Here is a 12,492-nt window from a genome sequence, read left to right as displayed (position 1 = left end):
CTTCAACAGTACCACCCTGAAGCCCCTCCAGGGGGGTGGCAGGAGGGGAAATGAGGGACAGTTGCAAGGGACACCGAGATCCTGGCAGCCGAGTCGTCCCAGATGTGAGGAGGACACCCTTCCTTCTCTCTGATCATTTGGGGTCCCGCTGGCTGTTGGTGGCCGGTGCCACGGGTGACACCCAGGTATCGCTTCTGCTCAGGTGAGTTCATCCGGGAGCAGAGGAGCACAGAGATGATGCCTTGCTCTGCCCCCCCCCCCCCCCCCCCGGCAGGGCTGGTTGGGAGCCCTTCCTGGGCAAGGCCTACGCCTTTGAAAGGTCTGTTTATCCAGCGCGGAAGACGGAGTCATGTGTGCTCAATAAACCGTAATTGGCGGTGGTGAGCTCACAGCGTCTCTAAAAGAGAGAGTGAGCAACCGTCATTTACGAGCAAACTCCTCTCCTCAGCTGGAGGAAGGAGATGCGCCTAATGACTCTTTCCTTACTGATGGGGAAACCAAGGCTGAGAGGCCCCACGGCTTTCCCACGGTGGCCTGGAGAGCCAGAGGGCAGGGCTGGCGTTCAGATGCGCAGTCTCCGTCTTTGACCTGGAGTCCCGTCGCTGGCCCCAGCTCTCCTCTCTTTGGTGCCCTAGAAACAAGGGGAATTAATGACCAGCCCTCCCTCAAGCATGGTAGTTTACCGTTCACAAAACAGCTTCCGGCCCATGATTGCATTTGACCCTCACAGCAACTGGGTATTATTATGTTCCCTTTGCAGCTGGAGAAACTGAGGCTCGAAGAATCTAAGGCTGTGCCCGTTCCTCTGTGAGCGATAGAGCTGGGATTCAGAATGAGGTGTTCGGACTCCAAGTCCTCGCCTCTTCCCAGGAGCCATGGGAATAAGGAAGCAAATGGAAAACAGAGCAGCAAAGAGGAGAGAGAAAGGGGTCAGTGGAGGGAGGGGGAGGGTGGCAGACACAGCTTAGCTGATGCCGCGGGGCCTTCGGATTAAACATAGTAAAAGCTTCTCGACATTAAAGACTGTTCACTCCAGGCGGGAGCTACTTGCGGGAATCGGTTTATCCGCCTGAGCAGTGAGTGTGGTTCTTCCTAGAGGGAGATGGAGGGAAGAGGTGACTTCTGGAAAGTCTCCTTGCTTCCCACCCACGCATCTTGTGAGGAAAGAGGCAAGAGGAACAGGAAATGAATATCAACAGCTGTCTTGTAGTGCGGAGTGAGAGAGTGTTTGCATGGATGCCCGGATGGGGGAACTGCGCATCTACTCAGGTAACACCCCCCCTATCCCATGGTCCCGTTGACAACTCTCTCTTCCCCTGCCCTTTAACGCATCATTATCTCATTGATGGCCATTGATGGCCATCCCATTATCTCATTACAAATGGCCATCCCAGCCCAAGAGGAAACCATAGGTTAGCTTAAGAAGCTGGGAAGTAACTTCCTTTGTCCCAGAGGGTTGAGGAGTGGATGGAATGGAATGTCTCTTCCCACCTGTCCCCTGGTTGGCTTGAAGTCTCTCAAGCCCTGCTCTGGATGAAGAGTCAGGACTCCTGGGTCCCAAGCCCGGGGGAACAGCCATCCTCCCACAGGGGGGTAGATACGGCTTTTGTGGTTGGGTTTAGAAAAGTAAAGAACCTAGAAGGGCCCAAGAGACCAAGAAGTCTACTGACTTGGGTTCCCTTTACTCTTCTTCTTCTTTGCCCACCTTTCAGAGAAACATGGCAGCGGGAGCCCCGTGAAGCTGGTGAGAGGTAAGGCCAAAGGGTGGGAGATGGTCCACATCAGGCTGTTTCTTGGCTCCGTGCTCAGCCTCAACCACCACTTCTCACCACTTGAACCAGTAAGTCTGGCCCACAGGCCACAGGGGGGTCTTGGCATAGAGAACTCAGAGGACTGGGTATTCCCACCCTGTGTTCTGGGTCTGCCCAAGGTATAACACAGCGTCTGTAGATCGTAGGCACTCACTAGGTATCTGATGAAGGAGTGGGTGAAATAATTCGCTGTGACCTTGAGCAGATTATTTCCCTTCGTTTCCACACCTGTAACATGGGGGTTATAATTCTGACCCTATCCACCCTTCCAAGCCGTCCTCCCACCCTGAGGAGCAAATGAACAGATGGACGTGAATGTCGTTTATACGCCGCAGGTTTTTGGGCCACACCAGGGGCGACACAGCAGTTGGCATCTGAGCCGCCTCCACTCTGCCGCTCTTGTGCACCTGCTGTATGCGAACCAGGTCGCCGCTCACCTACCCCGCTATACTCCACACCTGGTGGACCCTGTTATGCTCCCCCTTGAAATGTGGCTGTCCCATGTCTTCTGCCTTCGGGGATCCATGCCCTACGTTAACCTACCAGGGATACCACCTGCCTTCTTGAATGCCTAATATGTGCCAAGCATTTAGAACATGATCTCCTTCGATTCTCACGTGAGTCCTCTGTGGGACTCGCACGAGTGAAGGGAAGTATCCAAGGGGGCTCAGCATTGAGTGGTAGAACCGAATTGTATCCAGGTCTCTGTCTGATCCCGCTGCAGGGGGGCGGGGAGAGGGGGCTCTGACCTTCTGGTTGTGCTTCCTGGTGGTTGACAGCCTGTGGGGGGCGGGCACTCACTGCAGCAGAGAGAACACAACAGTTAGAGATGACAGACCTGTGTTCAAGTTCAAGCTTTAGCGCATACTAAACTGGGCGTCCTCAAGCAAGCTATGTCCTATGTCACCGTATTAGCTCTCTCTCCTGATCTTGTAACTGTGAGGATCAAAAGCAGGGGTGTGTTCAAACCACGTAGTTAGCGGGAAAGTGTCCCTCAGATACCGATAGGATTTTTACAGATCTTCTAAATGTGTTGGTGTCACAGAAGGAAATGGCTGTAGTGGGGGGATTTCAGAGTCCGTAGCACGCTGGTGTCATACTGTGGGGAAAGGTGTCTTTTATTTTTTTATTTTTTTTAATTTTTTTTTTCAACGTTTATTTATTTTTGGGACAGAGAGAGACAGAGCATGAACGGGGGAGGGGCAGAGAGAGAGGGAGACACAGAATCGGAAACAGGCTCCAGGCTCCGAGCCATCAGCCCAGAGCCTGACGCGGGGCTTGAACTCACGGACCGCGAGATTGTGACCTGGCTGAAGTCGGACGCTTAACCGACTGTGCCACCCAGGCGCCCCGAAAGGTGTCTTTTAAAGTTCCTCAGATTGGGGCACCTGGGTGGCTCAGTGTCCAACTTCGGCTCAGGTCATGATCTCACAGTTGATGGGTTTGAGCCCTGCATTGGGCACTGTGCTGACAGCTCAGAGCCTAGAGCCTGCTTCAGATTCTGTGTCTCCTCTCTCTGTCCTCCCTCTGCTTGTGTTCTCTCTCTCTCTCAAAAATAAATAAACATTAAAAACAATAAGATTCCTCAGGTCACATTAGGAGAACAACTCTTTGGTCCACCTTTTGTTAGGAAGGGCTCTGTCCTCAGTCTCCCCAAGGTCCTAACCTAGGACAGAATCCTAACCTGTGCTGGAGCCTGAGCGCAGATCCAGTCTGTAAATGAATCTGCACTTCCTTTCTCCCTTGATGAGCTGGCCCACCTCTGGGGAGAGCACCCCAGTACTTGGAGGTTCCCTCCCTGCCTCCATTCCCTGCCCCCCCCCCCCCGGGGGCCTGATGCTGGAAAAAGAAACAGCTCAGTTATAAACTCATCCCAGCTGGGCCTCTTCATGGAAACACTGACAGACCCTTCAAGACTAGCTGCCAGCCCAGTGTGCCTTTCCAACCCCCTGGCTCTGAGCTAAATATAGTGGTAGGAGGGAAGGTGGGGTGGGTTTGTGGGGTGGGGAGGGACTCAGGAGAGGGAGAGAGAGAGCATGGAGGAGAATGGGAAGGGAAGGGTGGAGGGAGAAAGAAAGGAGGCAGCGATCACTTAGGGAGAGACAAAGAAAGAGAAGGGAAGGTGGAACAGAAGTTGAAGAGGTGGGGAGGAAGAGGTGCATGCAGGAGTTGCAGGGAAGGAGATGGAGACCTCCCCAGCTCTGTTTGGGTGAAAGGCGTGAGCGTGGGGGGTGGTTTGGGGGTGGTGGTGCACAGGGTGACACACAGGGGGCTCCAGGCTGGCGCCCGGCCCACATACCCTAACCAACCCTGGGCGACTGCTTACCTGCTGCAGCGATTAGAACAGAGGCAGCCGCCTCTCTGCATCCCTGCCTGCCGCTTCCCCACATCCTCATCCGGAGCCAGGCCTGCCATTAGCTGAACCCCAGGGCAGCACTTCAGGCAGCTTAGGGTCCCTCGGGTCTGCCGGTGGCCTTGGGTGGGTGGGGGGGAGCACTTCCTGGTAATGGAGGTGGCTGGTGCCCTCTGAGTGGGTTTCCAGCACGGTTGAGCGAGAGGGTGAAGCCTCAGAGACTCTGGGGAGAAGTCTGCTTCCCGGCTCCCAACACCCGCCTGGCCTTGGCCATGGGGGTAACAGGCAGGTTGAAGCGCTGACTTGGAACCCAATCAGGAGGGTCTGACCCAGCCGAGCAGAACCAGACCAGGCTGGCAGTGTGAGTGGGGGGTGGTGGGGTGCTGAAGCCCCAGCACAGGGGAGCGGAGGCAGGAACCGGGGGGCTATCAGAGAGGTTTGGGAAACTCACTGCACTTTGGTCTAAAGTCCAAAACCATGCTCACATCAGATGCAACTAGGTTTGCTTTCCCATCAAGTCCTTTCGAGTCTATCGCTCTGACCCCTCGGGATGTGGAGTGAGGCTCCGATCAGGGCCCCTGGCTCCCTGGGGCAAAAGGTGGATTTGGGGTGTGTGTGTGTGGGGGGGGGGAAAGGGTGGGCAGGATTTGCTGCTCTAAGTGAGCAGCGCTTAGTAGCTGCTCAGTAAACATTTGGGGACGGTGGTGTGGGGGCAGGCATATTGAAAGCCTCAGGGGAAGCAGGCAACAAACTCGCCCCTCTTCCTCATCCCAGTCCCTTCTCACAGATTCTGGGAGGCAGAAAGGGGTAAGGGAAGAGGGGGAAAGAGGCAAGAGGCGCGTGCTCGCGCCAGCAGGAGAGCACAGGAGGAGATAGATAAACGAGCCTTGTCACCCTTCTCCCAGGCTCCACGAGAGCGGAACAGTTCCTGTCCCCCGCGGGAAGATCAGCCATTATTTATGAGCTGTCTGGAGGGGGCACTGCAGGTATATCCAGCTTGGCTCCCCTCCCCCACTGGGGAAGGGGTGGGGGAGGAGCTGGTGGTGCCCGGAGGCTTGTGCTTTCTTAAAGGCACAGGAGGCCGCCGCCCAGCCCACACGGGAGCCCCCGGGCAGCTTCCAGTCAGAGGAGAGAGGTGAAGCCCTCCGGTGGCAAGTGAGCTGACTGCTTGCGTGCAGGAGGGAGCTTGGGGGACCCAGAGTCCTCAGGGACAGCTCCTCTGGGCTCTGCTGGTGCTGGCCCCACACAGATGGAAACTCACCCGACCAACTGGCACGAACCGTGAATTGCAGGCTGGGGGGATTCGGGAAATGGGTAGAAGTCTGGGTACAAGAGGAAGATGGGATAAAGAGCGCCCTATCCCAGGAAGGGGTGGGGGCGGTCAGGAAATGCCACCCTCTCTTGGTTGGAGAGAGAATACAAGGTGGGAATTTAGAATGGCGGGGGGGGGGGGGGGGGCGGCTAGCTAAGGAAAAGTAAGAGGGGGTGATGGACAGCCAGAGGGACAGGCATTAATGGAAGAGGCAGAGAGTGACGGTGACAGAGCTACAGGCAGCAGGCCAGAGAGGAGCCCTCCTAAGGAGCAGAAGCGAGGCAGGGGCACAGGAAAAGAACAAAAAGAAGGAAAGGCAGGTGAGAGGAGAGATTTGGGGAGTGGGGAGTGGGGAGAGGGGTGGGCGCCTCGGGCCCCAAGTCTAGCAGGGGAAGGTGGAGTGGGGGCGGGAGGGCCACCTCCCCAGCAAAGCAGAGATTGCCGCTTTCATTTCAATCGCTATCAATAATACATTCCCGAGGAGCTGCCTTTGACAGCAATTAAAAAAGCATTTATGCTCCCAGAGAGAAATCAAAATGATTTCCTCCCACCTCCCTACGCTCTCTGGGCAACGGTCCCTAGCGATGATCATCTCCCTGATTGTGCGCAGTCCAAACCGGGGACACATGAGGGAGGGGCTGAACAGGGGCCAGGGAGTATTCTTCACCCCCTTCCCCAGAGGTAGAATATCTGAATGCTTTATACCAGGCTCTGGGTGTGTGGGTGGTTTGTGGGAGATGGGGGTGCAGAGGCTGGGGATTTTAAATATGGCACAGAAACCTTTCCCGATTACCCAGTCTCTGTGAGCCTGCGACGGAGGCCGGCCGCCTCTTCAGCCTGCTGGCTGCAGGTGACCCTTGTCTCTCTCTGCTGAAGTACCCAGATTGGGGAAGGTTGAGCTGTGAGGGATACATTCCAGAGCTGATTTCAATTCAGCAAACCTTTACCAAGCCTCTACCAAGCCTGAGGGTGTTTCAGAAGTGATTAAGAGGGTCTGTGTTTTCTAGAAGCCTGTTACCTGGTGGGCAAGAGACACAGTGAACTCCACGAAGAACCGGGGTGTCGGGCAGATGGTGTAAGGAGTCACTGGGAGCACAGTGCATGGGACAGGAGAGGAATGGGGAGGGCAAGAGGGCCGGTCAGTGCGGGAAGTTCCTTCCCAGGCCCGGGGAGCAGGGGAAATGGTCATTGCTCTGTCTCCTCGGTACCTCCATGAGCCAGGCTTTGTGCCGGGCGTCTTGCTTACATTGTCTCTTTCACTTGAACTCTCACAGCTACCCTGCAAGGAAGCCAACACTTTAACAGACTAGAAAACCAAGGGGTAGTGAGGTTCCGTTATCCTTGCTGGAAGTCACACGGCCGGTAAGTGACAGAGCCAGGGTGAAGGGTATCCGTATACCGTTCACCAATCTATTCTGCTTCCCGCTGCTAATGTTGAATTCCAGACCCTTCCTTCCTCGGCGACTTCACCTCTACGAATTTATCCCACAGGTGTCCTTGCAAACGGGCACAGTGACATTACCTACGCAGTTTCTGGCAGCAACAACCTTTTTACACAGCAAAAGATCGGAAACAACCCAAATGCCCATCACGGGGGACTGGTTACATGGATGGGTAGACCATACAATACTCTGTGCAGTCTTCGAGAGAAGTGACGAACGCTTGATGTATGGATATGGAATACTTCCCAGAACACAGTGTTCAGAAGAAAAGGCAAGCACGGGGCAATGTGTGTAAGAGCCTGTCGTGTTTTTGAAAAGGATAGGGGAAAGAATATTCCAGACAACAGGGGTTATTTCTGGGAAGAATAACTGCAGCTTATCAAGAGCGAGAATGGGAGGAAGACTTCATCGAATACGCTTTTGTCGTGTGTGAGTTTGGGGCTTTTGGAAGGCACGACCCCTTCAAAATAAAGGAGTAAAATGAAAAATAAGTGTTCCGGTATAAACCTGTTGGATGAAACTAATGTGACATTGTGTGTCAACTATATTTTTAAAAAACGTCCTGATCTAGGCAAGCAGTCTTTTTTGTTTTAAGTTGCTTTATTTATTTTGAGAGAGAGAGAGAGAGAGAGAGAGAGAGAGAGAGAGAATCCCAAGCAGGCTCCACACTGCCAACGCAGAGCCCGACACGGGGCTTGAACTCAAGAAACGTGAGATCGTGTCCTGAGCCCAAACTCAGGAGCCTGAGATTGTGACCTTGAGCCAAAACCAAGAGTTGGATGCTTAACTGGCTGAGCTCCTCATCCCCCGCTCCCCAGGCGCCCCAGTGAGGTGCAGTCTTAATGGGTGGACAGGTGGCAGTTCACGGGAAGCAGGTCGTGAAGGGGCTGCGGGGGTATCGGCTTTAGAAGGACTTACATTTCGATCTGCAGGCTGACACTTAGTAGCTACAAGTCTTCCCACAAGTTGCTTAGTTGTCGAGTCCCAGCCGACTCCAGTGGAAATAGGGATTCTCCTTCCTCCCAGGCTCTTCTAAAGGGGAAGGTCACACGGTGAGGTAGAGTGTCCGTCTGAGCTATCTGCTCAGGCTGTGGCAGCTGTGACCACCGTGGTCCCCAAGAGAAGGATGCTGCGTGCTTCTCGCGTCTGGGTGTCTGGTCAAGAGTGAGGATGCCTTGCTGAGAAGGCCTCTGAGATCATCCCTGAGTGTGTCTGTGCTGCTTGGCAATCTGCTATTGTCCCAGTTGCTGGCGGCTGGGAGGAAGCATGGCGCCTACTTGACCTCCACCAGGGACCTGCAGGCCCCACCCAAATCTCTGGCTGGCCTGAAACCCAGAGAGCAGCACTGGGTCTGCACAGACGCGAAGGCTCTCTCCATTTTCTTTCTTGCAGAGAGCTTTGGATTATCCTCAGAGACCTCTCTATCCAGCCTAAAGGCATCGACGCCTTTCCTGGAGGCTGTGTTTTGTGGCATCCAGCGTGGGAAGGAGAGAGAGCCAGAGGGGGGTCAGGGCCACCTGGGGGACTTGAGTCAGAAGGCCCGTATCCTCAGCCTCAGTTTCCTCATCCGTAGAATGGAGCTGCAGCTGTGTTAGTGTGGACGCAGGAAAGCCACACGGAGCATGCTTTCATTGTCTTAGGATGGTTGGGATGCAAACACTTGGGAGCCCGGCAAGTGAGTAGACAAACCCTCAGATCAGGCCCATCAAGCCCAAACAGGATCAGCCAGGGGGTTCAGAGCTTGAGGAAACTGGTTGGTGCTGCTCCTGCTGCCTGGAAGGGGCCTCTGGGTGGGCCGGTGAGCAGTGGGGGGAAGGGAGGCTGAGTGGGTTGGCCGCAGAGACTTTTCTGGGGCTTTCCTCTAGTCATTCAACAACAGGAATGGGTGCCCCTTTGAGTGTTTCTACTGGGAGATTCTGAGAAAAGATAAGACACGGGTGGCCCCATCCTCGAGAAACCCTCAGGCGGATGTGGTGGTAGAGCTCATTGAGTCATTCAACAAACACTCACGGAGCCACTTATGAACATGTGAAAGATGCCCAGGATGGGTCAGCCATGGCCCCTGCTCTCTAGAAGCTCACAGTGGGGCAGGGAAGACCATTCATAGCTCACAAGGCTCTCTTTTCACCAGAGGAGATTGTGCCAGTTGATTGTGTAAGAACTGAAGGAATGTGGGGGGGGCGGGTCCGCGCTCAGGGCCAGGGAGGCTTCCTGAGGAGGACGGGGCCCAGCCAGTGGGACGAGAACCAGGAGGCCCGCTGAGAGGGGTGCGGGTGGCCCGTGCAGAATGTGGGAGAGCAGGTGTCCCTTTGGGACTGTGATGTGCATGTGATGAGCTGGAGTAAAGAGCGCTGCTGGTGGGTAGGCTGGTGCCCTGGGGGTGCCGGGGGTTCTCTCCCCAAACTCCCCCAGCCAGGCAGCTGTGTTGCTTCCTGCACGGTAGGGGCTATAAACCTTTTATTATTCTCTCCGTGGTCTCAGCCAGGGACTTCGTCCTGCCTACTGCCAGAGCAAACAGGCACAAAGCTCAGGCAGGGGCGGGAGGAGACGCCCCCCCCACGACACAGGGAGCACACATCAGACCCAGGAACTGGCCAGCCCCTGGCCCAGCCTGAGTGCCAGGCTCCTGGGTCACCTGCTTTGTGTCTGGGTTACAGCCTGCCCATGTTGGGGATGGGGACCCTGTCTCTGTCTGCTGGGCCTCCCTGTCCAGCAGGCCTGGTGGATTCACATAAATATTGATTGTCTGCTTGGCCATCCAGAAAGGGAGAGAGAGAGAGAGAGAGAGAGAGAGAGAGAGAGAGAGAGAGAGAGAAGTGGGGTGGGAGGGGCATCCCTAGCAGGCAGCCCTGGGTGAGTGGAGTCCTGACGCCGAAGACTGACCGAAGGACCTCTTTGGCCTGTTCTTCATGGAAGAGGCAGGGATCCTAGGGTGAAGAATACTCTGGAGGGTGGTAAACACCAAATCCCAGAGAATGGTCATCTTAGGGAGGAAGAGGAGAGTGAGCAGGGCCTGCAGTGGTATTCACAGCGGTTTATTTATGGAAGCCAAGAGCAGCTACGATGTGCATTTGTGATCCTGTTCTTTATGTTTTCTGAATGTCTGAACAGTTCATAAGGCGGTTTGTTTAGTGACCTGGAGAGCTCATGGAATCCTTCTGCCAGTCTCGAGGCAAGACCTCAGTAATCCCCTGGAAACTGGTCATGTTCTAAGGCTAAAGGAGTTCCCAAGACCACAGCACAACGTAGTGCTAGGTGTCCTTCCCCCAGCTCAGGGGAAGGTGTTCCTTCTGTGTGTGAGGACGGAGAGCCTCTGCAGGGGGCTCTGGGCAGCGGCCCCTGTAGGTTCCTTCAGTGCCCCTCAGACTCCTCTGGGTCATGCTGGTTCCTACCCTCGCTCCACTGGCCCCACTGTGTGACCAGCCAGCAAGGCAAGGGATGTCTGTGGCCTTTTGGGGAAAGTGGGCCTTTGGGAGAGAAGGCACAGCCGCCAGATGACCTTCTGACCACCCTCTTTTCCTAGTTTATTCCCATCGTCCTGAGACAATGCCCTCATGAAGGACTAGGGACAGAGCAGATTAAGAACTTCCATTAGAAAATGTCCCTATCTGGTGGATCTGGATCTGGTGACCGAGAAAGAGTTTGAGATCCCCTCTGTCCCTGTCAGTGACTTGGGCATGACTCCGAAGCAAAGGGACAACTATTTCCACTGTAGGAGGACCCTATCGGCCTGGAGATTCAAGACGAAGCCATCAAACATCAGAGGAACTCTGGTAATCCCAGCCGCACTGTAAACTCTGTGGGGGCAGGGACCTCCTCTATGATGCTGCTGGGCACACAGCAAGCACTTAATTAATGCTCGTTGTCTTGCTGGGGAAAAAGTCAGCCTAGGTGAGCGCGCCTTCACAGCTGGAGAAAACTGAGGAAGCCTGCTGCAAAGCGCACGAGCTTTGGAGTCAAACTTGGACTTGAATCTTAGCCCTGACGCGTCTCAGCTGTGTGACCTGGGGGATGTCACATCACCACTCTAATCTGGGGTTCCCTGATCTGTTAAAAGTCATTAACAATAGTGCTTACCCCCTAGGGGTGTTACAAGGCTAACTGGTCCAACAGAATGCCACTGACCTATCACGGGTGCTGAAGTCCCCAGCCCCCCCCCCCCCCCCCCCCCCCCCCGGCCCCACTCGGACACTTGAACTTCCCGAGAACACTTCCTGAAGCTCCAGGTGGAGGGAGATGTTCTTATAGTTTCGTCCTGGTCTTGGTATGTGTTTCTGGGCCATCTAGTTTCTCATTCTGTCATAGCTCTTTTTTTTTTTTTTTTTTTGGTCATTCCTCATTTTTCCCTTTTTCTGTTTCTCTTCTCCTCTTAGCTTTGCCGCAACATTTTCTGCTGTCTTCCACTCCACGCTTTCTCGTCCTCCCCCCTTTCTCCTTTCTGACGTCTGTCCTCAGGCCCTCGGAGTGTGTGGCCCTCCTCCCTGCTCCCTGTTCTGCCGGCACTGCTCACCTTGCTGGCTCTGTTCCATGCTCCTCTGTTCCACGGCGTAGGATGACTTTCCTCAGGGAATTCACGGAAATGAGTGAGAAGCATCTCCCGCCTCAGAAACCAGCTGGGGAGCTGCTCTCCACAGAGAATTACAGTCATTTCTGGGCAAAGCTTTTAACTCTTGGAGCCAAATCCATCGGGGTCTTCTGCAAACCAGCAGCAGAGGTCTCGAATATCGTGCTGCCCAGACAGCGGACACCCTCTCCTGAGTCTGCTCCCAGGACAGGATTCGGCAGGACCCTGGAGGGTGGGGACACTGTTGTGAGGATTAGGACGCCCCCATCTCATGGGGGAGACAGCACTCACCTGAGTCAGACCTAACACAAGCACAGACAACAAGCAATAGATAGAAAGCGGTTTTCTTCCGGGGTGCTTAGGAGCCATGACATTTAGAACAGAACAGGTGGAATCTGAGAAGACTTCTTGGAGGAGGCAGGTATGGGACAGAACCTGAGAGAAGGTGCTGGGAGGACATCCAGAGAGAGAACAGTGGCCTGGATCCTTTCAGAGGGTGGGTCGGGGTACCTGGATTGTGTTGTACTCAGGGACTGAGGATTTAGTTCGACAGGCCAGAGCCAAGAACCATTGTGAAGAAATGAGACCTGTTGGGAAGGGGCCGGGGAAAGACATGTCTCCCCCAAGCAGCTGGGTGAAATCCAGGGATGTCAGGCTGTCAGGCTGTGGCAGGTGAAGTCTGTTACCTTCCCAGGGCTGGCTGCTTTCTGGAAGAAGCCCACCTTGCAGGAGGCAGGGACAAGTGGAGTGGGGTGGAAGGTGTTTGATCTCCCATGACTGTCTAGCATGTGGCGGGGTGGGGGGGGGGGGAGGGGAGGAGGGGGGGAAGAGGGGAGGCGGGAGGGTACGTCAGGACCTGAAAGTGCGCGTCCCTGCTTTTATGAGGGTATATGTGTCTTCATACCTGCAAAAGATGTGCTTTGGCAAATCTGTGTCAATGGGTGGGCATGTGTGGGTCTAGACACATGTACGTGTCTGTCCCAGGGCCACCCCCCTACTGTTTTTATTAA

The 12,492-nt window shown here is 54.9% G+C and overlaps 1 long non-coding RNA gene across 2 annotated transcripts; it reads left to right on the top strand.

The window, feature by feature from the left end:
• The first annotated feature begins 1,733 nt into the window (after window positions 1-1,733).
• On the top strand, window positions 1,734-7,413 carry LOC109495710. Of its 2 annotated transcripts, none has more exons than XR_002739270.2 (3): window positions 1,734-1,840; window positions 6,751-6,838; window positions 6,968-7,413. It is a non-coding gene; the product is annotated as an uncharacterized LOC109495710 (long non-coding RNA). The 2 variants fall into 2 exon arrangements; XR_002151325.2 differs by lacking the exon at window positions 1,734-1,840 and adding an exon at window positions 5,661-5,796.
• Window positions 7,414-12,492: the final 5,079 nt, after the last annotated feature.

This window comes from Felis catus, chromosome F1, assembly GCF_018350175.1.
Source record: "Felis catus isolate Fca126 chromosome F1, F.catus_Fca126_mat1.0, whole genome shotgun sequence".
In the NCBI taxonomy this organism is placed as follows: domain Eukaryota; kingdom Metazoa; phylum Chordata; class Mammalia; order Carnivora; family Felidae; genus Felis; species Felis catus.
The sequence above is the reverse complement of the archived record's forward strand: the minus strand, read 5'-3'. Positions and strand labels throughout refer to the sequence as shown.